We start from the raw sequence: 24,878 nt of genomic DNA, 5'->3' as shown, positions 1-24,878 counted from the left end.
CTCTTTGTGTTCACAAGATTTTTTGATGGCCATAATTTTGTTGAAGAGTTTCTGACATTACTACTGCTAGCAAAACAGACCCGTAGTGAGGACGTGTTTTCAGCATTATCACAGTTTATCCATGCAGCTGGATTGGATGTAACAAAAATGGTTTCCCTTACAACAGACGGGTCACCAGCAATGACTGGTAATGATGTCCAGTGAATTTTTTACGATGTAATTCGTCTCTGCAGCATCGTCTGTTTCGTTCTTTTCTTGAAGAGATGTCTGCAGAATTTGGAGATTTGCTGCTTCACAATGACGTTAGATGGTTAAGCAAGGGCCGTGTGTTGGAAAGGTTCTGGAATCTCCGTTAAGATGTAGCTGACTTCCTGCAGTCATTGAATACAGAGAAAAATGCAGAATTTTTAACATTTATTCAAGACAGTGACAAGATCACACTGGTGGCATTTCTTGTTGATATTATGGGACATACAAATGCACTGAATTTGTCACTTCAGGGTGCAGACAAAACCATTGTCGAATTGCAAGAAAAATGTTGTGCCTTTGAAACAAAACTGAGCATTTTCATCAATGACTTGGAAGGTGGCAAGATGCTGCATTTCCCAGACCTGAAGAGCTGCATGACAGCTGATCAACAGGCATGTTTTCAGTTGATTTCCACATTTCTACATCATTTGAAGGTCTGAGTTTGATGAACGTTTTAAGGATTTCAGAAAACTGAAGCCTGTGTTTTTGTTTGTTGCTGATCCTTTCATTGTCCAGCCTGACAGTGAATGGACATCTGTGGCTGCCTCAATTTTTCCGAACTCAAACCTGTCACTGTTGCAAATGGAAGCAGCTGATTTGCAAGCTTCTCACGTTTTGAAAGCAAAATTGAACGAAGTCGGCATAACAATTTTTTGGTCAAAGTTTGTTCCAGATTCTCAGTATCCTGCAGCAATGAAACTGGGTATTTCCGTGTTCACTATGCTTGGTTCAACATATTCTTTTGAGTGTGCGTTCTCCACTATGAACATTATCAAGACAAAACATCGAAGTGTAATTACCGACCAGAACCTCAGGAATGCAATGAGAATTGCACGGACTGCTTACTCACCGAACTATGCTGCCATTATGAAATCGAAACAACAGTTTCACACTTCACACTGAGTGACAATCATTTACGAACCAACTGTTGTAATTGGTGTGTGAATTGCAAGTAGTCATGTGACTTTTTTGAATTGTTTTCCATGTTTTGTGCATGTCTTGGTCTTCTGTAAAAATTTTATCATTTGCTTTGAATCTATTACTAGCCTCCTACAGACCTACACCTACAGTCTCACAGACCTACATGGTAAACCTGGCTATAGTGGACCCTGATGGTTGGTGGCGAACTGAATGTGGACCGGCATTCAAAAACTTTGAGTACCCCTGTTGTAAATGATAGAACAATAACAATTCATTTTCATTACAGAAACGTCTGTCCCCTTTCTCGATATCTTGAGTTGTATTTTTGAATTCTTAAGAAACAGTTGCATATCCTTTGAATATTATGTTAGGGTATTAGAGTAGGAAGTTATGCAAGGTGCTGTTTGTATACAGGATTTCCTTGTGTAACCAGTGTGAGAAAGGAAACATCTCAGACCCAGCTTTCCACCAAGAAGAGGACTAAGGTCCTGCATGGTAACCACCCAGAGCTGGGCCACAAAAGGGTGGTCTTGAGTGGTTAATGCTGAAATAAATTCCATGTAGTCACTGCCAAGGATTATACTCTAAGCAACCCTGAATGATCCTCAAATCACTTGGGGTCCCAAGACATGTAAGATTATTTTCTCCGTGCTTATTGTTAGTCCAAAAACATCACTGAATGCCTGCTTATTTTACTCTCTTACTTTAGCTTGCATAAGAAGTATTGCAAAGAACAGGTGACACATGAGAAATAAATAATTTGCAGCAAAGGTATGATTTGTTTGATCAGGCGAGGCTTGATTTAGGGACTTGCTATCATAAATTTCATTTTCTTTCTGGAGAATATGTTTTTCTGTTGAAAAATGAGACTTTCTAGGGATGTTTTTAAGCTTGGAGTACTTACTAGCATCCATTATGCTTATCTAGTGTCATGCATGCATGTTGGAGGGTCAACCTCCAAGTTCCTCACAAATATGTGCTTCCACCCTGGATCAAGAGGGGGGACTGCTGCAGTCTTGTCTTCTTCTTTTCCTCCACAGTTCACAGAAACTGCAACTGTCTCCTCCCCTTCTGGTCCTTGGGCCATAAAAACATATCCACCCCGGAAGGAGGTGTCACTTCTTACCCAAGCAACCAAAGTGACAGTACTCTTCGATCACCTAAAGACAAAAGAGGAAATCACATTTGCTTAAGCCACGTTAATGTGGTGACAATGTCTTTGTTTAATTTTCAGGCCATCTGGTGTTTGTCTTTTTTTTAATCTTTAAATAAATGGGGATGACCAGGTTAGCAGCCCCAAATTTATTTTCTGTTAAAAATTTCTACTTATTGTCTGTCACTCCCTTGTATGGCCACACCAGAAAGCTGCGTTCGAAAGTTTAAAATTCTAACATCATTATTTTTAACTTGTTTTGGATGTACGCTGCAGTTTTGTGGCTTTGTTGTACATTCACCCTTGGGTTGCTGGAGGCATGGCTCCGGAATTTGAGATATAAATGATGATATAAAAGGTTACCATTTTGGGTATAATGCTGTTTAACTAAAATAAAATCTTATCTGTGTTATTTTCGAAATTCCAGCTTTGAGATCCTTATGTGTGTGTTGACTACAAGTTGTCTAATCACTGTAAAATTTGGTGGCTTGATTCTTACCCTTTCAGTATTTCGTTGCAGGTGTATTCTCTTATACCATCCTTTCTTCACCTCTTACTTGGTATCAGATGGTTCATAAAATAAACAGTGCATTACAATATTGGTCATTCTAGGCAGTAAGACAGGAGCTGCCCCGGAGTAATGCTGGGAGTTACAACAGTATAGTGAGAGTCTTGGCTTTCTGCTGTCTTCAGTGCATCTGTCCCTGATCTCTTTTGCACTAGGTAGTACAGATGTATGAATTTGCTGGCATATGCAATTGCTATACATTTGAATTAGTTATTTATGTAGAATCATGTGAGGATTTCCGCACGGGCTCAATTATGAAGAGAGTGGATGCTGTCACTAACATTCTCTTCTCTTTCTTACCCCGCAGTACTGAGAAACGACCCAGTGCGGACACTTAGCTCCACCCCTTCCAGTTCTCCAGCTATAAGTAACCTGGCTGCCCAGAAGGAGGCATCTTTAGTGACTAGAGCAACCCACTAGACAGAGCTTCTGTGATAGACCCCAAATTCTGAGACAAAAATTTTTTGTTTGCATTGTGCCTAAAGGCAAGAAGCCTAGCCCCAAGATATGTTGCCTTTTGTTATGGATTTCAGTTGATTAAACAGAACAGAGGGTCGGCTCAGATTGAATGGTTGGGAGACAAAGTCAGAGAGGCGAGATTGCGTTGGTTTGGACATGTGCAGACGAGAGATGCTGGGTATATTAGGAGAAGGATGCTAAGGATAGAGCTGCCAGACAAGAGAAAAAGAGGAAGGCCTAAGAGAAGGTTTATGGAAGTAGTGAGAGAGGACATGCAGGTGATGGGTGTAACAGAACAAGATGCAGAGGACAGAAAGATATGGAAAAAGATGATCCGCCGTGGCAACCCCTAACGGGAGCAGACAAAAGGAGAAGAAAGAAGAAACAGGACGACCCGGTTGCCATCCCAACTTTTACGTTTGCATGACCTGTCATTCCTGCACCCAGCCACACTGGGTTATTTAAAGCACAAATCTATTGTCAAAAATGTAGTCTGAAACCAAAAAAGGGGCAGAGTTTATGCCTTTAAAAAATACAACATGACTGGCTTCAATTTTGTACAGTATATGGTATATCAGACTCTTAACGGTGCACCATATTGTTGGAATGGATTTGGAAATGATTTCACTGAATGAAGGTCATGCACGCTAAAGTGTAAAACAATTATGTTTTTTTAAATGGTTTAAGAGAGTTCAAAATCAATGAACAAAGCAAAGGCTTAAGGAGGACTTCTTTTTCTAGGCTCAAAGAAAAAGCACCTACCATTGAACTCTACATGCACTTATTTTCATAGTAGTGGAAATCTCATAGCTTAAGATGCAGCTACTGCTAACCAATGCAAATCAAATGTGTCAGTCAGAATCCAAAAAGGGAAGTCATAAGGCTGACAGGTGTTCACCGCTTAAAAGAATATAAACAGCTTCAGAGAGACAGATAGATAATTTGTCAACTCGATTTGCCCCTAAAGAAAGACATTGTTGTCTTAGAAAAGTTAGAAAAATGCTTTGGTTCCAGCTTGATCAGTGCCGGCTGATGTGTAGCAATCAACCTATTTAATCCTCCTAAGGTGTTGCCCCATTACCTCAGGGTTTTTTGTCAAGAGATTTTTGAGCACTACATCCTGATGTGGCATTGCCTTCTACGTCACCCTTGCTGTTTGAAGTCATCTATCCAGTAAGTGACTTGGCAGGTGGCACATCTGAGTGATTTAGCGCCAGAGGCAATCACCTGTTTCAACTATGGCAAAAGCCAGCTCAGGTCACTCTGTGCCCTGTGCCAACACTGATAATTCCGATCTTCAGTGTGATCAGACGCTCTATCAGACACATCTATTATAAATGGCTGTACTAACAAACTACATAAACAGAAGTGTCCTCCCAGAATTGAACAAAATTAAAAGTTACTTTACACCTGCTTGTTCCCATGAGCATAGCAACTCTCTTAAGTCGCATTTTCTTTTCTGGAATGCATATCAGTTAGTTCTCCTATTATATGTTTACATGTCAAAAGAACAGAAGGACCATTTATATTCTTTCATTGGGGTCAGATCCTGGACAACTTCATGTTTAGGTCTGGGCTCATGGGTAAGCTTAAAATGGTTGCACTCACAAGACAGCAGTAACCTCTGGGGGTCTCATATTGGACCTAAAAACTCCTAAAGAGATATTTGGATGTATTCTTGAGTGAAGGGGTGTTGAAAATAAGTCTGTTTTAGTCAATGAACTACAAATCAATCTACTAGTCATTACAATAAACTACATCTCTTTAACGTTACAACATAGCTTACATCTTTGTACAATGCTAACAAGATCTCACAATTTAAAAAAGAATTTAAATGGATATTTTTATCTGTAAGTTTGTATTTAAAAAGATACAGTATTTTCATTTTTAATGACCTTGTAATATGGTCCTGTGAATCCAAGCTCTTACTTTAAAATGAGTTCTCCAACAAGGCCATGGGAACAAAGATGGAAGCCTATTAAGGGTACATTTTGCACATGCTTTAGAAAGCTTTTCTTCCCACAGACAACCATAAACACACAGAATAAATTACCAAGCAGTGTGGTACAGAGTGGGGCTTTAGGGACCGTGAAAGTGCTTTTTCCAGTTGAGGCGGCTGTCAAAAATCAAGCCTCTTTTGTCTAAACGCAACCTTGAAACAGTGATATGTGCTTTTATACACTCTCGTCTAGATTACTGCAATGCGCTTCTTTTTGGAATTAGCCAGGCCTCCATTGCTCGCCTACAGCTGGTGCAAAACGCTGCTGCTCGATTTTTAACTGGTACAAGCAAGCATGACTACATTACCCTGTTTTTGGCTTCCCTTCACTGGCTTCCAGTTCATTTTCGATTCCATTTTAAGATCCTTGCATTTTTTTTTTAAATCCTTTAATGGTTGTGCCCCATTTTATTTGTCGGAACTGCTGCACCCTTATGTACCGTCTCGCTCTCTCAGGTCAGCAGACCAGATGCTTTTACGTGATCCCAAGGCACGATGCAAACTCCGAGGTGATCGGACTTTTTCAGTTGCAGCCCCAAAACTCTGGAACGATTTGCCGTTGCACGTTAGGCAGGCTCCTTCACTAGCTGTCTTTAAATCTTATTTAAAAACACACTTTCACTCTCTGCCTTTTAGCTCACTATGATATGTTGACTCGTTGTGTACTTTTTATTATGAATTTCTTCAGCTCTTATGTGTTTATGTGTTTCTGTTTCATTTACCCTTTGGTTATTGTGTGTCTGATATGTTGGGTTTTTATTGAACAGCACTTCGGTCAGCCTTGATGTTGTTTTTAAAGAGCTTTATAAATAAATAAATAAATCTAATATATAAAACAGAGTCGATGTATGTGTGTATGTATGTTTGTTTGTCCACCATACAAATCAGCACCGGTTATCCGATCGCCACCAAACTGGGGATGGGGCTCCTTTGTGACCAGGAGGAGGTCATGGGGTATGTTTGGTTCTGAAAAATGTTCGTGGTGAAGGTCAGAGCACCTTTTCACCAACACAACGTTTGGCACACATCCCCATACTTATCATCGACAAGATGGCAGCACGTCGCAACAGACATTCAAGGCGGCGCCATCTAGCGGCAACTTTGGTGCCTGTGCGTTGCTCTTTACCCATGTTTCTTTAAATTGCTAAGAGATGGTGGAAGTGTCCAAGTATGAGAAGGGTGACTGCTTTGATCGGGTGAACGGGAACTGCCGTATGGATGTAAAATGTGAATGTGAAATGTCACATTCCCACACGCACTGATAGTGCTGTATTTCATTCGCCAAAGTCTGTTATATGGCAGCACGTTTGAACAGAGACTCGCTTTAAAAAGACAGCAAACTTCCCCCTCCATTTTCCCCACATGCAGCAGCGGTTGTATGTCACTTCTCTCTGTAGTTACCATCGACAACATCCGTTACATGGCAGCATGGTTCAACACAGACGCTCCTTACAAACAGAGCACCCCTCTCCGCTATTCTTCCCAGTACGGTTTCAGTGCTACTCTTTCTCACTGTCTTTCCTTATTTAGGAGTACAACTGCTATGTCACGAGCCAATGAAACTCCCGAAGAAAGGCAATCCTATCTGGTGTACCAAAGAATTACAGCTGCTACTTCAAGAGCCTATGAAGCATCTGAACAAAGGGAAACCAGGCTCTCTGCCATGTTCTAGAGAGGGCAATCCTCAGAATTTGTTAATTTTTACACCACAAGGAAAAACAAAAAATATAGTGTATCCATAGGCTCTTGAATGACCACTTATATTAGCATAAATTTATTTATTACAATAAAATGTGAATCACAAAACTGTTTCTTCTATTTCTATGTTCTGTTTCTTTCATTTGGGAAATTCACCGGTTATAGATTCCAGGGCAATGCCGGGTACTCTTGCTAGTAAATAAATAAATAAATAAAGTGCGACTTGCTGATATTTTAGTAGGCTAAGTTGGACTAATTGACCTGTTTTCATCACAACCATTCTACTATATGTTCTCTTTTTCTTAATGTATGCTAGAAGACACTCCTGCAAGGCACAGTGTACATTATTGGTACATCAAAATGCATATAGCAACTTATTTTAGAGTATACAGTACTATATGAGTGTGCTGTACTTTTACGGCTATAATTATTAAGTACTATTGATGTGATTTTTTAGCCTGCTCAAAATTACAAGAAGAAAGAGTCCAGAGGCACCATAGATTTATAGGGTCATTGAAGCTACATGCATAGAGCTCTTTGGCGTGCATTCTTTATTACATTTTTTATGATCATTTAGGGACTCTACTATTAACTGTCAATTGTGTATCTTCATATTGCTCAAAAGATTCACAATTTTCTGTATCTATCTGCCTGTCTATTTTTTTAGCTTCTTAATCGAGTCCGGAGTGGCAGGTGAGGCAGCTGACTGGAATATACTCCACCATTCTGTAATAATAACGTAATTCACATAAAATCCATCTGTCCATCATATATTAATGAGCCCACCCACACAATATACTCCATCACCCGTAGTTGCCAATTAATCTAAAACATGTCTTTGAGAAGTGAGAGAATCAGCCTTTAAGGTGCAGGTAGGAACACCTCTTAGACAGTCACTGGGCTGGGATTCAAACCTAAGCTGCTTAAAGGCAACAACACTAGTGAAAAAATCAGCAGTTCTGCTTGCTGTTTTCTCCTGAGTCTTTGTAAAAGTGTCGCTCTAGGCAAATGTATCTTCATATAAACAGTCAGCTCTGGTAGGAGAAATTCATTAAAAGAAACAGACAAGCATGTTGTCAAAATTCAGTCCTTGTGTACCACACCATGTTGAACACTGCGTGCAATGTTGGCACAGTGGTTAGCAGTACTGCCTCTCAGCTCTGAGGACCTAGACTTCATTCACGATCTGTGTGAATGTTACAGGTTCTCTTTTTATTTCTCTGTAGGTTTTCTTCAGCCAGGCTATTTTTCCCAATTCATGTTATGCTTCCTGGCCTTTCTAAATTGGCCGGTCCATTTTGGGTCATAAGATGCATGTTTTTTCCCTTCTGTTTTTCCCTGTATCCTTTTATAAAAGTCAAAAACTGCTACTTGGTTGTTTTTTGGAATTTTATGTCAGTCCACCCTACCATATATTATTACACAGAGTGACTACCAGGTTCAGAAAAGGGATTGAATGTTGGAACATTAGAACAATCTAGGCAAGACTTGGTCATTCAGCCCAACAAAGCTCACCAGTCCTATCCACTTATTTCTTCTAAAAAGCATCAAGTCTAGTTTTGAAAGTCCCTAAAGTTTTATTGTCTACCACACTACTTGGTAACTTATTTCAAGTGTCTATGGTTCTCTATGTAAAGAAAAACTCCCTAATGTTTGTGTGAAATTTACCCTTAACAAGTTTCCAACTGTTCTTGATGAACTCATTTTATAATAACAGTCTCAATCCAGGGTACTAATTCCCTTCATAATTTAAAACACTTAATCGTGTCTTCACTTAATCTTCTTTTACTTAAACCTGAAAAGGCTCAGCTCATTCATTTTTCCTCATAATTCATCCCCTGTAATCAGCCTAGTTGCTCTTCTCTGGACCTTTTCCAGTGCTGCTATGTCCTTTTTGTAGCCTGGAGACCAAAACTGCACACAGTACTCCAGATGAGGCCTCACCAGTGTGTTATAAAGTTTGAGCAAAACCTCCTTGGACTTGTACTGCACACATCAGTGCGCTATATAAGATAACATTCTGTTAGCCTTCTTAATGGCTTCTGAACACTGTCTGCCAGTTAATAGTGTAGATTTCACTACAACTCCTAAATTCTTCTCATAAGTTGTGCTTTCAATTTTCACACCTATCATTGTGTATTCAAACCTAACATTTTCACTTCCTACATGTAATACTTTACATTTTATGACATTAAATTTCATCTGCCACAAATCTGCCCAAGCCTGTATGCTGTCTAAGTCCCTCTATGATGAAATTGATTGATTGATGGATTAAGGCATAAGATAATGTCTCCCTAATTCTTAAGTGAGCTTTTTAGCAGTGAAATCAGGAGCAAGGATTATAAGGGGCGGTGGAGATAAAAAAGAAACATTTTTTCTGTGGCTGGTAAACAAGAGAAGAGCTTTATGAGCGATTAGGCCGGGGTTTTGTGTATTTAGGTGGTGCTAAGTTACACCATCTGCTTAATTTCATGCTTCTCTTCCATATATTTCAGTCACACATAATGAAAATTGTAAAAATAAAGAAATTATGACCTAGTATCTTGGGTTTTTGTTTCAGATGCACTTGCCAATCAAGTGAACCCCAGTATATGGAATGTGATCTGTAGGCTCATTTTAAAGTCATCTCTGATGGTGGATCACAGGAATCATTGGGAAAAATTGGCTGGCTCAGCGATGACTCAGCTGTGGAATGGCCAATAGGGGGAGGCACCTTGATGGTTGAGGTCTCCAGGACTCTAAACAAATCCAAATCATCCATCCATTTTCCAACCCATTGAATCTGAACACAGGGATCTGCTGGAGCCAATCCCAGGGCTCAAGGCAGGAACCAATCCTGGGCAGGGCATCAACCCACCGCAGGACACACACAGCACACATTAGGGACAATTCAGAATCACCAAGCCACCTAACCTGCAAGTCTTTGGGAGGAAACCCACGCAGACACGGGGAGAACATGCAAACTCCATGCAGGGAGGTCCTGGGAAGTGAACCCGGGTCTCCTAACTGCAAGGTAGCAGCGCTACCACTGCGCCACCATTCCAAATCATATTATGTGTTATTATCTACTGCTGAATTCTTCTCTGTATCTATACTAATAAAAGGCAAAGCCCTCACTCACTCACTCACTCACTCATTCACTCACTGACTCACTCACTCACTCACTGACTCATCACTAATTCTCCAACTTCCCGTGTGGGTGGAAGGCTGAAATTTGGCAGGTTCATTCCTTACAGCTTCCTTACAAAAGTTGGGCAGGTTTTATATCGAAATTCTACGCGTAATGGTCATAACTGGAAGCAGTTTTTCTCCACTTACTGTAATGGAGATGAGCTTCAACGCCGTGGGGGCGGAGTTTCGTGTGACATCATCACGCCTCCCACGTAATCACGCAGTACATAGAAAACCAGGAAGACCTCAAAAAGCGCTGAAGAAAACATGCATTATATAATTGAGAAGGCAGCGAAACAATAAGAAGCGAGCGAGTGACATATACAACCATATTCATGAGTTCTGCTACTTCGGAAACAAAGCACGATGTAAACCTACACTTTAAATTAAGTTCATAGATAGGCTGCGCTGGCGTTTGTAATTTAGTGCCTGCCCATATAAGGCCGTCCGTCAGCGGCAATCCAATAGCAAACTCCCACTAAATATTCACGGGTGAAGGACTGTGCTTATGGAGAGGAAGATGAGATGGTCAGGGTGGTGTTTGACACAAACTCAGCGAAACTGCGAGAGAAAGTTTTAAGTGCCAGGACTAAGGTAACATTAAATACAGCCATGGACATAGCACGAGATGGCACCAGCACAGCTGGGAACCTTCGATGCATGTACACCGAGTGGCTCACGTGAACTGACGCGTGCACAGATAAAAGCAACAGTTCCAAAGAGCTGAACAAAACCGAATTACACAATTGAAAAGGCAGCAAAAATATGAAGCGTCTCATACATACAAGCATATTCATAAATCCAACTACTGCGGAAACAAAGCACACGTTGGAAAAAGTCAATGTCCCGCTAAAGGAAGACAGTGTAAAAAACCGTGCATGCAGTGTGTCAGGTCTCAGATAAAGAAGAAGACGAGCTGTTTATTGATGCAGTAAGAAACGAATCGATGAATGAAACCTGTCATCTTTACAACGATTGACAAACACGGAATGTAACTTGAACACAACACATCCTACAAATACGAACCTGATTGAAAGAAATAATGATAATCAAATCCTTGATGACAGCAACACTCAGTAACACTCACAAAACAAATACTGTATATTGACAGTCATGTTACGTTATTTTTAAAATGTTCCCTTTTCTTTTCTAGCTTTTTAACACACTACTTCTCGCTGCGATCGCTGGTATATATATATGTATATATATATAACCCGATCTACATACTCGAATAATGGATACTTTATTCGCCATCAATGATTGTTTTGGTAAAGCCATACTCAGTGTATTCATTAGATGAACGGTAAAAAGTAAGAGCGAGGGAGGATGACTTATTGAGGCATGCAGGCTGTAGTCTTGCGTCAACTCTATCTGAATTGCCGATCACATTTGAAAAATATATCTTTTCAAGTTCTATTTAGTCCATATGTGTCAAACTCAAGGGCCGGGCCACATCCGCCCGGCGTAATTATATCCGCCCGAGATCATTTTATATACTGTATTATTGTTATTAAAGCCCGGTATATGAAGCGCTGGTAACACAATAAACTACAGATCCCATAATGCAGCGCTTCAGCTGCCTTGCGAACACTTACCGCGTTAATCAAGTCTACCTTATGATGCTGCAAGTTATTGCGAAGCTAGCTCACACGATGCTGAAGAGAAAAGTTGATTCTGAAAATAGAGCCTTTAAAACCGATGGGAGGCTGAGTATATGTTTACTGAACCCGTGTGTCTCATTTGTGGAGCTAATGTGGCTGTAATTACAGAATTTAATCTAAGACGGCACTATGAGACAAAACATCAGGGTAACCTGAATGCAATGCAGAAGATACAGAAAGCAGAAGAATTAAATAAGAATCTGACACTTCAGCGGACGTTTTACCGTGCACAATCACAAAGTGATTTCAAGTGAAGCTGCTTTTATGGGAGACACAAATGCACCAGTGCACCTTGCCCCACTTTCCCTGTTGCCAAGTAATGTTAAACCAAGTCGTCACTACGGTGTTCCCAAATCGCACTTTGCTGATAAACTGAGCGCACTGAGTTTGCACGGCGCTTTGGTGACTTTGAAGAACAAAAAGTCCGTCTACATGCGGCTCGAACCTTGTGCATGTTTGGTAGCACATATCTGTGTGAGAAGCTCTTCTCAGTGATAAAGACTAACAAAACAGCACACAGGAGTCGCCTCACTGATGAGCACCTGCAATCCATCCTGAGAATCTCCACAACACAGAACCTCACACCAAACAGAAACGAACCTGTGCCAAAAAAGATGCCAGGCGTCCAGCTCTAAAATGACATATGAGCAAAGACAACTGAATGATTTGATTTGTTATTGCTGAAAGGAACACATTTTATTTATATTTCCAGGTTTTGTTATGCAGCATGTTCATATTTGAATTTGTATAATTTTGACAGGATATATTTTTATGGAGAGCAAAATCTTTTGGGATATTTAAAATCTAAGTTTATTTTTATATATAAAATTACATAAGAGTAAAGAAATTTGAATGTTTGTTCTTTTAATGTTTACTTTATTTCTAACTTGTATAATTTAGACAGGATATATTTTTATGGAGAGCAAAATATTATAAGTTGTTTAAGGTTTGAGTTGATTTATTCAGGAATAATATTCCTGTCTGTTTTTACCATTCCTACCAAAGATATTTCTGTCGACTAAATAAAAATTCCTTCTATTTAAAATTTAAATAGAACTTGAACAAATACAATAGTTCATAATATCCACGCAGACTTGCACGTAAGAGTGGGTGTCATCCGTTTTAACAAACAGCGTATTGCACTGATACGAAATAGCTGTGTGTGTATATATGTAGATATGTATGTATATGTATACTGTATATATGTTTATATATGTGTGTGTGTATGTATATATATACAGTGGTGTGAAAAACTATTTGCCCCCTTCCTGATTTCTTATTCTTTTGCATGTTTGTCACACAAAATGTTTCTGATCATCAAACACATTTAACCATTAGTCAAATATAACACAAGTAAACACAAAATGCAGTTTTTAAATGATGGTTTTTATTATTTAGGGAGAAAAAAAAATCCAAACCTACATGTCCCTGTGTGAAAAAGTAATTGCCCCCTTGTTCAAAAATCACCTAACTGTGGTGTATCACACCTGAGTTCAATTTCCGTAGCCCCCCCCCAGGCCTGATTACTGCCACACCTGTTTCAATCAAGAAATCACTTCAATAGGAGCTGCCTGACACAGACAAGTAGACCAAAAGCACCTCAAAAGCTAGACATCATGCCAAGATCCAAAGAAATTCAGGAACAAATGAGAACAGAAGTAACTGAGATCTATCAGTCTGGTAAAGGTTATAAAGCCATTTCTAAAGCTTTGGGACTCCAGCGAACCACAGTGAGAGCCATTATCCACAAATGGCAAAAACATGGAACAGTGGTGAACCTTCCCAGGAGTGGCCCGGCCGATCAAAATTACCCCAAGAGCGCAGAGACGACTCATCCGAGAGGTCACAAAAGACCCCAGGACAACGTCTAAAGAACTGCAGGCCTCACTTGCCTCAATTAAGGTCAGTGTTCACGACTCCACCATAAGAAAGAGACTGGGCAAAACGGCCTGCATGGCAGATTTCCAAGACGCAAACCACTGTTAAGCATAAAGAACATTAGGGCTCGTCTCAATTTTGCTAAGAAACATCTCAATGATTGCCAAGACTTTTGGGAAAATACCTTGTGGACTGATGAGACAAAAGTTGAACTTTTTGGAAGGCAAATGTCCCGATACATCTGGCGTAAAAGGAACACAGCATTTCAGAAAAAGAACATCATACCAACAATAAAATATGGTGGTGGTAGTGTGATGGTCTGGGGTTGTTTTGCTGCTTCAGGACCTGGAAGGCTTGCTGTGATAGATGGAACCATGAATTCTAGTGTCTACCAAAAAATCCTGAAGGAGAATGTCCGCCATCTGTTCATCAACTCAAGCTGAAGCGATCTTGGGTGCTGCAACAGGACAATGACCCAAAACACACCAGCAAATCCACCTCTGAATGGCTGAAGAAAACAAAATGAAGACTTTGGAGTGGCCTAGTCAAAGTCCTGACCTGAATCCAATTGAGATGCTATGGCATGACCTTAAAAAGGCGGTTCATGCTAGAAAACCCTCAAATAAAGCTGAATTACAACAATTCTGCAAAGATGAGTGGGCCAAAATTCCTCCAGAGCGCTGTAAAAGACTCATTGCAAGTTATCGCGAACGCTTGATTGCAGTTATTGCTGCTAAGGGTGGCCCAACCAGTTATTAGGTTCAGGGGCAATTACTTTTCACACAGGGCCATGTAGGTTTGGATTTTTTCTCCCTAAATAATAAAACCATCATTTAAAACTGCATTTTGTGTTTACTTGTGTTATATTTGACTAATGGTTAAATGTGTTTGATGATCAGAAACATTTTGTGTGACAAACATGCAAAAGAATAAGAAATCACGAAGGGGGCAAATAGTTTTTCACACCACTGTATATATATGTATTTGTGTGTATATATGTGTGTGTATGTATGTATGTGTGTATGTGTATATGTATAGATATGTATATATATATGTTTGTGTGTGTGTGTAAATATATATATATATTTATATTTATATTTATATATATATATATATATGACAACAACACATCACTCACAACAGTGACAAAACAATAACATTGACAATCATGTTACGTTATTTTCAAAATGTTTCCTTTTCTTTTTCATTGCTTCTTTAACACACTACTTCTCCGCTGCGAAGCGCGGGTAATTTGCTAGTTTGTAATATTTCTATTGCACTATTATATATAATTGTGGATTACTTGTGCTCTGTTCTGTATATTGTATCGTATTGACCCCCTTCTTTTTGACACTCACTGCACACCCAACCTACCTGGAAAGGGTGTCTCTCTTTGAACTGCCTTTCCCAAGGTTTCTTCCAATTTTTTCCTACAAGGAGTTTTTCCTTGTTCTCTTAGAGAGTCAAGGCTGGTAGGCAGTTAGAAGACAGGGCCTGTTAAAGCCCGTTGCGGCACTCCTTGTGTAATTTTGGGCTATGCAAAAATAAATTGTATTTATTTTGAATATTATTGTTCAAAGCTACACAGATTGACCTAAATCAATAGACGAGAATATCACACCTCATTGTAGTCATGAATTTAATCTAGTAATCCTCAGCCAAAGAACACATAGATGGAGTCTAGTTTTAAATTTGGTGTTCTATCATAACTGACTACCTTATAAATAAATTACTTATGTAAGCAACGTTTCCTATTTGAATTTTGGGTGACAAATGAACTAGTCCATGATAAGCTGCCTCCATAGGTATACAACTTAAAGGTTAGAGTTTTCTGGAGGACAGAAGAAGATGGTGAGGCCACAGAAATATTAGACCAAGAGGTGGCTTTAACTCAGAGCTGGCTCTGGCACTTTTGCTACTGTTGGCCAAAGAAGAAGAAGGAGAAGAAGAGGGGGGAGATGTGTTTGGAGGCAGGAGGAGAGGAGGAAAGTAAAGAGAGTGGAACTGAGGGTAGGAACTTTGAATATTGGCAGTATGACTGGTAAGAGGAGAGAGTTAGCAGATGTAATGGAGAGAAGGAAAGTTGATATATTGTGCGTGCAAGAGACTAAATGGAAGGGGAGTAAGGCCAGGTGGATCGGAGGTGGATTCAAATTGTTCTATCATGGTGTAGATGGGAGATTATGAAGGAACAGTATGTCAAGAGTGTTTTGGAGGTGAAAAGAGTGTCAGACAGAGTAATGATTATGAAGCTGGAAATTGGAGGTGTGATGATGAATGTTGTTAGTGCATATGCACCGTAAGTTGGGTGTGCAATGGGTGAGAAAGAAGATTTTTGGAGTGAGTTGGATGAAGTGATGAACAGTGTTCCCAAGGGACAGAAAGTGGTGATTGAAGTGGATTTCAATGGGCATGTTGGTGAGGGGAACAGTGGAGATGAGGTGGTGATGGGTAGGTATGGTGTCAAGGAGAGGAATGAAGAAGGTCAGAGGATAATGGATTTTGCCAAAAGGATGGACATGGCTTTGGTGAATACGTATTTTAAGAAGAGGGAGGAACATAAGGTTACATACAAGAGTGGAGCAAGATGCACACAGGCAGATTACATCCTATGCAGAAGAGTTGATATGAAGGAGACTGAAGACTGCAAAGTGGTTGCAGGGGAACGTGTAGTTAAGCAGCATAGGATGGTGGTCTGTAGGATGATGTTGGAGATCAAGAAGAGGAAGAGAGTGAGGGCAAAGCCAAGGAACAAATGGTGGAAGTTGAAAAAGGAAGACTGCAAGGTTGAGTTTAGGGAGGAGGTGAGACAGGTACTGGGTGGCAGTGAAGAGTTACCAGACAGCTGGGAAACTACAGCAAATGTAGTAAGGGTGACAGCAAGAAGGGTGCTTGCCGTGACATCTGGAAAGAGGAAGGAGGAAAAGGAAACCTGGTGGTGGGGTGAGGAAATACAGGAGAGTAAACAGAGGAAGAGGATGGCAAAGAAGTGGGATAGTCAGAGAGAAGTAGAAAGTAGACAGGAGTACAAGGAGATAAGGCGCAAGATGAAGAGAGAGGTGGTGAAGGCTAAAGAAAAGGTGTATGATGAGTTGTATGAGAGGTTGAACACTAAGGAGGGAGAAAAGGACCTGTACCGATTGGCTAGACAGAAGGACCGAGCTGGGAAAGATGTGCAGCAGGTTAGGATGATAAAGGATAAAGATGGAAATGTACTCACAAGCGAGGAGAGTGTGTTGAGTAGATGGAAAGAGTACTTTGAGAGGCTGATGAATGAAAAGAATGAGAGAGAGAAGAGGTTGGATGATGTGGAGATAGTGAATCAGGAAGTACAATGGATTAGCAAGGAGGAAGTAAGGACAGCTATGAAGAGGATGAAAAATGGAAAGGCCGTTGGTCCAGATGACATACCTATGGAAGCATGGGGGTGTTTAGGAGAGATGGCAATGATGTTTTTAATCAGATTGTGTAATGGAATCTTGGAAAGTGAGAGGATGCCTGAGAGGTGGAGAAGAAGTGTACTGGGGCTGATATTTAAGAATAAGGGGGATGTGCAGGACTGCAGTAACTACAGGGGAATAAAATTGATGAGCCACAGCATAAAGTTGTGGGAAAGAGTAGAGAAAGCTAGGTTAAGAAGTGAGGTGATGATTAGTGAGCAGCAGTATGGTTTCATGCCAAGAAATATCACCACAGGTGCAATGTTTGCCCTGAGGATGTTGATGGAGAAGTTTAGAGAAAGCCAGAAGGAGTTGCATTGCGTCTTTGTGGACCTGTAGAAAGCATATGACAGGGTGCCTCTAGAGGAGCTGTAGTATTGTATGAGGAAGTCGGGAGTGGCAGAGAAGTACATAACAGTTGTGCAGGATATATACGAGGGAAGTGTGACAGTGGTGAGGTCTGCGGTAGGAGTGACGGATGCATTCAAGTTGGATGTGGGATTACATCAGGGATCGGCTCTGAGCCCTATCTTATTTGCAATGGTGATGGACAGGTTGACAGACGAGATTAGACAGGAGTCCCCGTGGACTATGATGTTTGCTGATGACACTGTGATCTGTAGCGATAATAGGGAGCAGGTTGAGGAGAGGTGGAGATATCCTCTAGAGAGGAGAGGAATGAAGGTCAGTAGGAACAAGACAGAATACATGTGTGTAAATGAGACGGAGGTTAGTGGAATGGTGAGGATGCAGGAAGTAGAGTTGGTGATGGTGGATGAGTTTAAATATTTGGGATCAACAGAACAGAGTAATTGGGATTGTGGAAGACATGTGAAAAAGAGAGTGCAGGCAGGGTGGAATGGGCGGAGAAGAGTTTCAGGAGTGATTTGTGACCGACAGATATCAGCAAGAGTGAAAGGGAAGGTCTACAGGAAAGTAGTGAGACCAGCTATGTTATATGGGTTGGAGACGGTGGCACTGGCCAGAAAGCAGGAGACAGAGCTGGAGGTAGCAGAGTTAAAGATGCTAAGATTTGCACTGGGCGAGATGAGGAGGAATAGGATTAGAAATGGGTACATTAGTGGGTCAGCTCAAGTTGGACGGTTGGGAGACAAAGTCAGAGAAGCAAGATTGCGATGGTTTGGACATGTGCAGAGGAGAGATGCTGGGTATATTGGGAGAAGGATGCTAAGGATAGAGCTGCCAGGGAAAAGGAAAAGAGGAAGGCCTAAGCGAAGGTTTATGGATGTGGTGAGAAAGGACATGCAGGTGATGGGTATAAAAGAACAAGATGTAGTATGACAGAAAGATATGGAAGAGGATGATCCGCTGTGGCGATCCCTAACGGGAGCAGTCGAAAGAAGAAGAAGAAGAAAGAAAAGAAGAAGGTGAAGCTGTAAATGCAGAGCCAAGTGTATGACAATTTGTAGACTTTTTTAAATGTAGAATTATTGCTGCTCTACCTTTAACGTAGTATTGCCTATATAAAATTTAGTTTGTAATTTGGTAGTTTAAATGAATCGTGAGCTGATTTATACAGTATATTTTAACTCATGTATGCATTTTATGTGGCATATGGGTATATGCTTGTTTTGATTAATTTCACATTTCTGGGTAAATGATACCAAAGAAAACTATCAGTTTACTACAGATATCAGGTAAATAAATGTACATAAAAGAAATACAATAACATATGCATATAAGAATATAACATATTAATAAACCAGTTAAATACTTAATAATGTTCTGTCAGTACCCTTAAAGATAAGCTTAAGAGTCCAACTGGAAGATGAGCATAAGGAAAAACAAACAAAACAAATAAACGGTTGAAAAGAAAGTGAAAGCGGAGCCCAAAGCAAGAACAGGAATCAAAGTTAAAAGGACAAAATGGGGCAAAACCCAAAGTAAGACACAAGACAAGACAAGTGTTTAACCTGCCCTTTTATCTTGTCAAATAGATAATCGTGGGTCAGGACCTCACAGGCAAAGGCCCTTAGAAATGGGGGGAGTGGATCTAACAAGGGGAATCAAAATGGCAGCATTTGAGGACCCAAAATAGAGTTAAGATACTGTATTGCAAAACAAAACAAAAACATTGCAAATGATAATAACACAGAATTGAATCATGACAAATCATTTCAATTTACAAAGAGAATATCAAGTTTTAAAAAATAAATAATAATATATTTAATCTACAACTCTAAAAATATAAATCACTGAAATTCAAAATGGCTTCTTCTTGGCATCATCTTTGTGAACTTAGAATAACTTTCTTTAAAATCCATTGTTTGTGCCACTTAACTCTCTACTGATAAGGTTGCTGAGAATTATATGAATCATAAGGTAATGATGCATGTCACACGGTTTTGAGTTTATCAGAAATACTTATAAGGAACGACTTGTGACAAAATCATTAACTCTGTTTCAGTTTGCCAAGGAACACTCTCCATAGTTGAAAAATAACTATACGAGGTGTGGCAGAAAAGTAATGAGACTGGCAACACTGCAAGCGATCTGGCAATGCTGCGCTGTTGTCCTTGATAGAGCACGTTTATCAGTACCCTCCCATAGCTCAGTGCGAGTTTCAACTCCTTCCGTTAACTACGTGATTTTTGTGACTGCTATTAGCGAAGTTGTGTTTTGGTTGTGCGTCACGCAAAATGGAACAGCGGAATTTGGAGCAACGTTGTGCCATTAAACGGCAAGTGTGACGTTTGAAAAGTTAAAACAGACCTATGGGGAACATTCTTTATCCCGAGCTCAAGTTTTTTAGTGGCACAAAATCATTTTTGGAAGGCAGAAAACACGTTGAAGATGAACACCATTCAGGGAGGACTTCAACTTCCAAACCAATGAAAACATCGAACGTGTGAACACTCTTGTGAGATCAGACCGTCGTTTAACATTAAGAATGTTGAGTGAACAATTAAATTTGAACAGATTTACCATTCATCAAATTTTGACTGAACATTTGCACATTCGAAAGGTCTGTGCCAAAATGGTGCCGAAAAACTGCCCTCTCCATAACAGAATTTTTGACCTCAAAAGGCATTCCTGTGGTTCCCCAGCCCCCTTACTCACCTGACCTCAGGCTGTGTGACTTTTTCCTTTTTCCTAAACTGAAAAATGTCCTCAAAGGACGTAATTTCGGGACTTTAGAAAACATCCAGAAGAGTGTAACGGACATGCTGAAGACCATACCGTTTGAAGACTTCCAGCGCTGCTACCAACAGTGGGAACAACGTCTCCATCGGTGTGTAGCTGCCCAAGGGAACTACTTTGACGGGGATAACATTGATGTTTGAAAAAATAAAAACTTTGGTAAATAAAAAATCAGTCTCATTAATTTTCTGCCACACCTCGTACGATATTGTGATTTGTCAGCCTAATAATATTTTTCAGATATACATACATTTTTGCATCATAACATAAAAAACTCTTAAATGTAAGATTTGCCTATGTAAAGTCAGTGGAAAGGCATTTAGTGATTAGAGAAAGTGCACTATTCGGTTTCAGCATTTTGTAGCAGATAATGAATGAATGTGCAACTATGATGGAAGAGAGCTAAATCCATATATGGCACAGATCAGGAAAGCACACAAATAGCTCACTGAATGACCAAAAGAAGATGTAGAAGCAAGCATGCAGTATATAAGGCTTCTCACAAAGTCTCAAAGCCAGAAGCCCCATCAGCACAGATGAGATATAGAAGACTACTTCTGGGCTCCTCTCGAAGACGGACACACAATTGTATTGTTCCAATGGCTTCTCTTCTGCTGTATTTGTATGTATAAAAAATTATTATTCTGTGATGTATATTGTGAGTAAAAGCTGCATTTTAAAGCAAGATAAATATATAATTTCTTTTGTACCATACTTCTCAGCTTAATATTTCTGCAGACGTTACTAAGGGGATATTTACAGGTTCAAAGTAGGAGCGACATTTTTAAATCAAACACTTTTCCTGTAAGCATGTGCCCCTGTTGGACACACTGATGTCACTTGAACAGCATCTAGAATATTTATTTCTATTGTACATTTCATAAACAGGATGTAGTTCAAAGTGCTTCACAAGATGTGAAAGAAATAGTTACAAGAAAAAAAAACTAGATTTAAATAAGAATAAAAATGAAGAAAAGCAGAAATAATAAATCAAATTACATAAAATAGAAATATAATAAATATAAAAATAGCATTGTTTATTAAGTATATAAAGATGTTACCAATGATAAGGTCAGATGGCCGGAATGACGGAAGAAATAAAAAGAACTCCAGTGATGAGATGCCTGAAGGAAAAAAAAAAACAAAATCTGCAGGGGTTCCCAGGGCATTCTACCTAACATCAATGTTCTTAAGTAGCTCATTAATTGTTTTTTAGGCTTCGTCCTGGAAGATTCAATGCAGTGGGTCTCATGACTCAATGACTGGTGTTCCACAGGGGTCAGTGATAGGGCCACTGCTATTTTTAATAAATAAATAAATAGATACATAAATAAATAAAAGATATATATGTATATATATATATATATATATATATATATATATATATATATATATATATATATATATATATATATATATATATATATAAATGATTTAGGAAGGAATATAAGTAACAAGCTGATTAAGTTTGCAGGTGATACCAAGATAGGTGGATTAGCAGATAATTTGGAATCCATTATATCATTGCAGAAGGATTTGATTAGCATACAGGCTTGGGCAGATTTATGGAACCGCTTGTGAGGGCAATGCTTAGAAAATAAGGGAAGAAACAGAGAAAAATATATACTTGTGTATCCAACATCTGCATCATTTCAATGATAAATGAGGATGGAAAACAAGATAAAGAACAAAGTGTCTGCAAGTGAAACAGTACTAAAACAAAAATAAAACTACAAACTCACACCTGAAAAAAGTAAAGAAACTAGTACATTCAGCGTAAAGAGAGTCTCCATGAAGCAGAGTACAGTGCATCCTGGGACTTGGAGGATCACCTGTAAAGAACTTGTGTGAGTCATTAGACATTTAGACTAAACATTGCTAATACATGAAAAAAAATATAAAACACTGCAATACGGTTAATGGAAGCTGAGCAGCGTATTGAGTCATAGTGTCAATTAAATTAGAGGTCTGTTTAGAAAATGGTCCTGCCATAGGTGACTGCCTACCTCCCCTAAATGATAGAGCCACCCCACCTGAACACCCATAATGCTTTGAGGCATAACCCCACATCACTAGCTGAATAGTAGTATCCACTCTTTGTGAGATGCTGTCAGTGTTTTAGCAAACAATAACTAGAAAAGTTCACAGTCCTATAGATGGCATTCTTCTTCGCCAAGGGACTGAGAAGTACGACAGGGCATATAAGGATAGAAGATAGAAGCCGGACAGAGCACAGATTGCTACGTGTCTTTCCATAAGGCATGGTAAGTTCAGGTTTATAGTTAAACAACATGTACAAGTGTGCTTCTGGCAGTGGCTAAAAAAATGTTTAAAAACAGAAGCAGCTATCTGAATGCTTCACATTATTGAACTGCCTGAGTACCTTGCCAAATGCAGCAAAACCAGATTGTACTTGACTTTATTATTTCCAGTGTAATCAAACAGCAGTTTATAAGAATTTTAGGCCTCAGAATTCTTTTGCCAGTTGGCAGGCAGTTTACAAGAATTACCTGTATAAGATAGAAATACGGAAGAGTGCCAAGAATTTTGATGCAAGTTTTTGTGGTTTCTACTTAAGAGGAGTTAACGTCTCTTGAGTGTATTCTCAAGTGAACAAATGAGACAAACACAAAGATACCACAGAGGAAAAGATGCAAATGACACCCCCTCACATTTTACACAACCATACTTTCTCGAAGAGGGAGCATTGGCAAAAATCAAAATGCTGACACTTTCAAAACCATTCATTTTCTGAAAACTTGTTTTTTTCTAATACAAACCTTCAGGTAGTCATGATGGCCTATTCTTGCAGCACATAGTGGATTATCTTTCCTTCATTTAAGAATCATTAATTCATTTGAGCTGGAAAGATAACAAGAGCACCATGTCTGGTATGAGGTTACTGGTGCCTAAGGGGAATTCCCACAAGTGAGTGCCTGCCAGCCAGGCCTGCCAAGGAGACAAGGCACGTTGGCTTCCCAAAAGTAATGGTCCGAAAACCCTTACCCATCCAGGAGGCCAAAAGGATTGAAGGACAGGGCTAGACAACCTGGCAGGGCTACTTACTCCCCCAGTACGTTTGTTGTTAGCCTCTTTAGACAATGCTACCTGTGTAGACACCTGCAAGGCATGCTGGGAACTAGAGTCTTGTACGGCAGCCTTATTGGGTTTGGTGTGTCCCGCCAGGTGGAGCTTACATTTGACCAAGAAGTACTCCAAGGTCTAAGATAAAAGGTGCAGACCTCATCAAGGCGAGTTGGTTGTTGAGTTTTTGGAGAAAACTCACCTGGGAGGAGTGGAGGTAAAGAAAGAGAGAAAGAGAAAAAGTATTGGAATTGTGATTGTGTTTATTAAGAAGCTTTTTGTAAAGTAATTCACTTTATAACAGTAAATCTTGCATTTGCATCTGGGACTTGTGTCTGGGGTTTGGGATGGTACAGCTCCCCTTGCTTGTCACAGCACCAAATATCATTTTGGAGTATCAAGCCTTTATGGAGTGCCTGGAGGGTGTGGAAAGTGTCACACTTGGGGACTCTATAGTTCTGCTGAGTGACTCAACACCTATATGGGTAACGAAAGAGACACCTGAGGAGCTGTCATTGACAGGATCAGCCTGATCTAAACCCAAACTGTGTTTTGTTATTGCACTTCTGTACTGGACAATGCTTGTCAATAAAAAACAGCATGTTCGAATACAAGGTTATCTCATCATTGTACTTGGTACCAGAGCACTTTAGGTTAAAGATCTATGATCGATTTTATAATTGTATCGCCAGATTTGCTCAGAATGGTGCAAAAACAAATAATATCAAGTGAGTGGCAAATCTGACGGTGGAAAAACTTTATTGATGAAATAGGTCAGAGGAGAATGGCCAGACTAGTTTGAGCTGACAGAAAGGCAATAGTAACTGAGATAACCACTCTGTACAACTGTGTTGAGCAGAAATGCATCACAGAATGCACAACATATTGAATCTTAAGGTGGATTAGTTTCAAGACCACATCAGGTTTCACTCCTGCTAGCCAATATCAGAAATCTGAGAGTGTGGTGGTCACAGGCTTATCAAAACTGGACAGTTGAAGACTGGAAAAAACGTAGTGTGGTCTGATGAATCTCAATTTCTCCTGGTGCACACAGATGATAGGGTCAGAATATGACCCCAGTAGCATGAATCCATTCTCCCAGCCTGCCTTGTGTCAACAATCCAGGCTGGCAGTGATGGTGAAATGATGTGGAGAATGCTTTGTTTGAACATTTTGGGTCTGTTAATACCAATCCATCATTGCTTGAATGCCACAGCCTATCTGAACATTGTTCCTGAACCCCTTCATGACCACAAATGTACTTATCTTCTAATGGCAACTTCCAGCTTGATAATGCACCATGTCACAAAGCAAAACTCGTCTCAGATGAGTTCAGTGTTTTTCAGTGGCCTTCCCACTCACCGGCTCTAAATCCAGTAAAACACCTTTGGGATGTGGTAGAACTGGAGATTTGAAGCTGACGAATCTGTACAAT

This window comes from Polypterus senegalus, chromosome 4, assembly GCF_016835505.1.
Source record: "Polypterus senegalus isolate Bchr_013 chromosome 4, ASM1683550v1, whole genome shotgun sequence".
NCBI lineage: Eukaryota > Metazoa > Chordata > Cladistia > Polypteriformes > Polypteridae > Polypterus > Polypterus senegalus.
Note: the sequence above shows the minus strand (reverse complement) of the source record.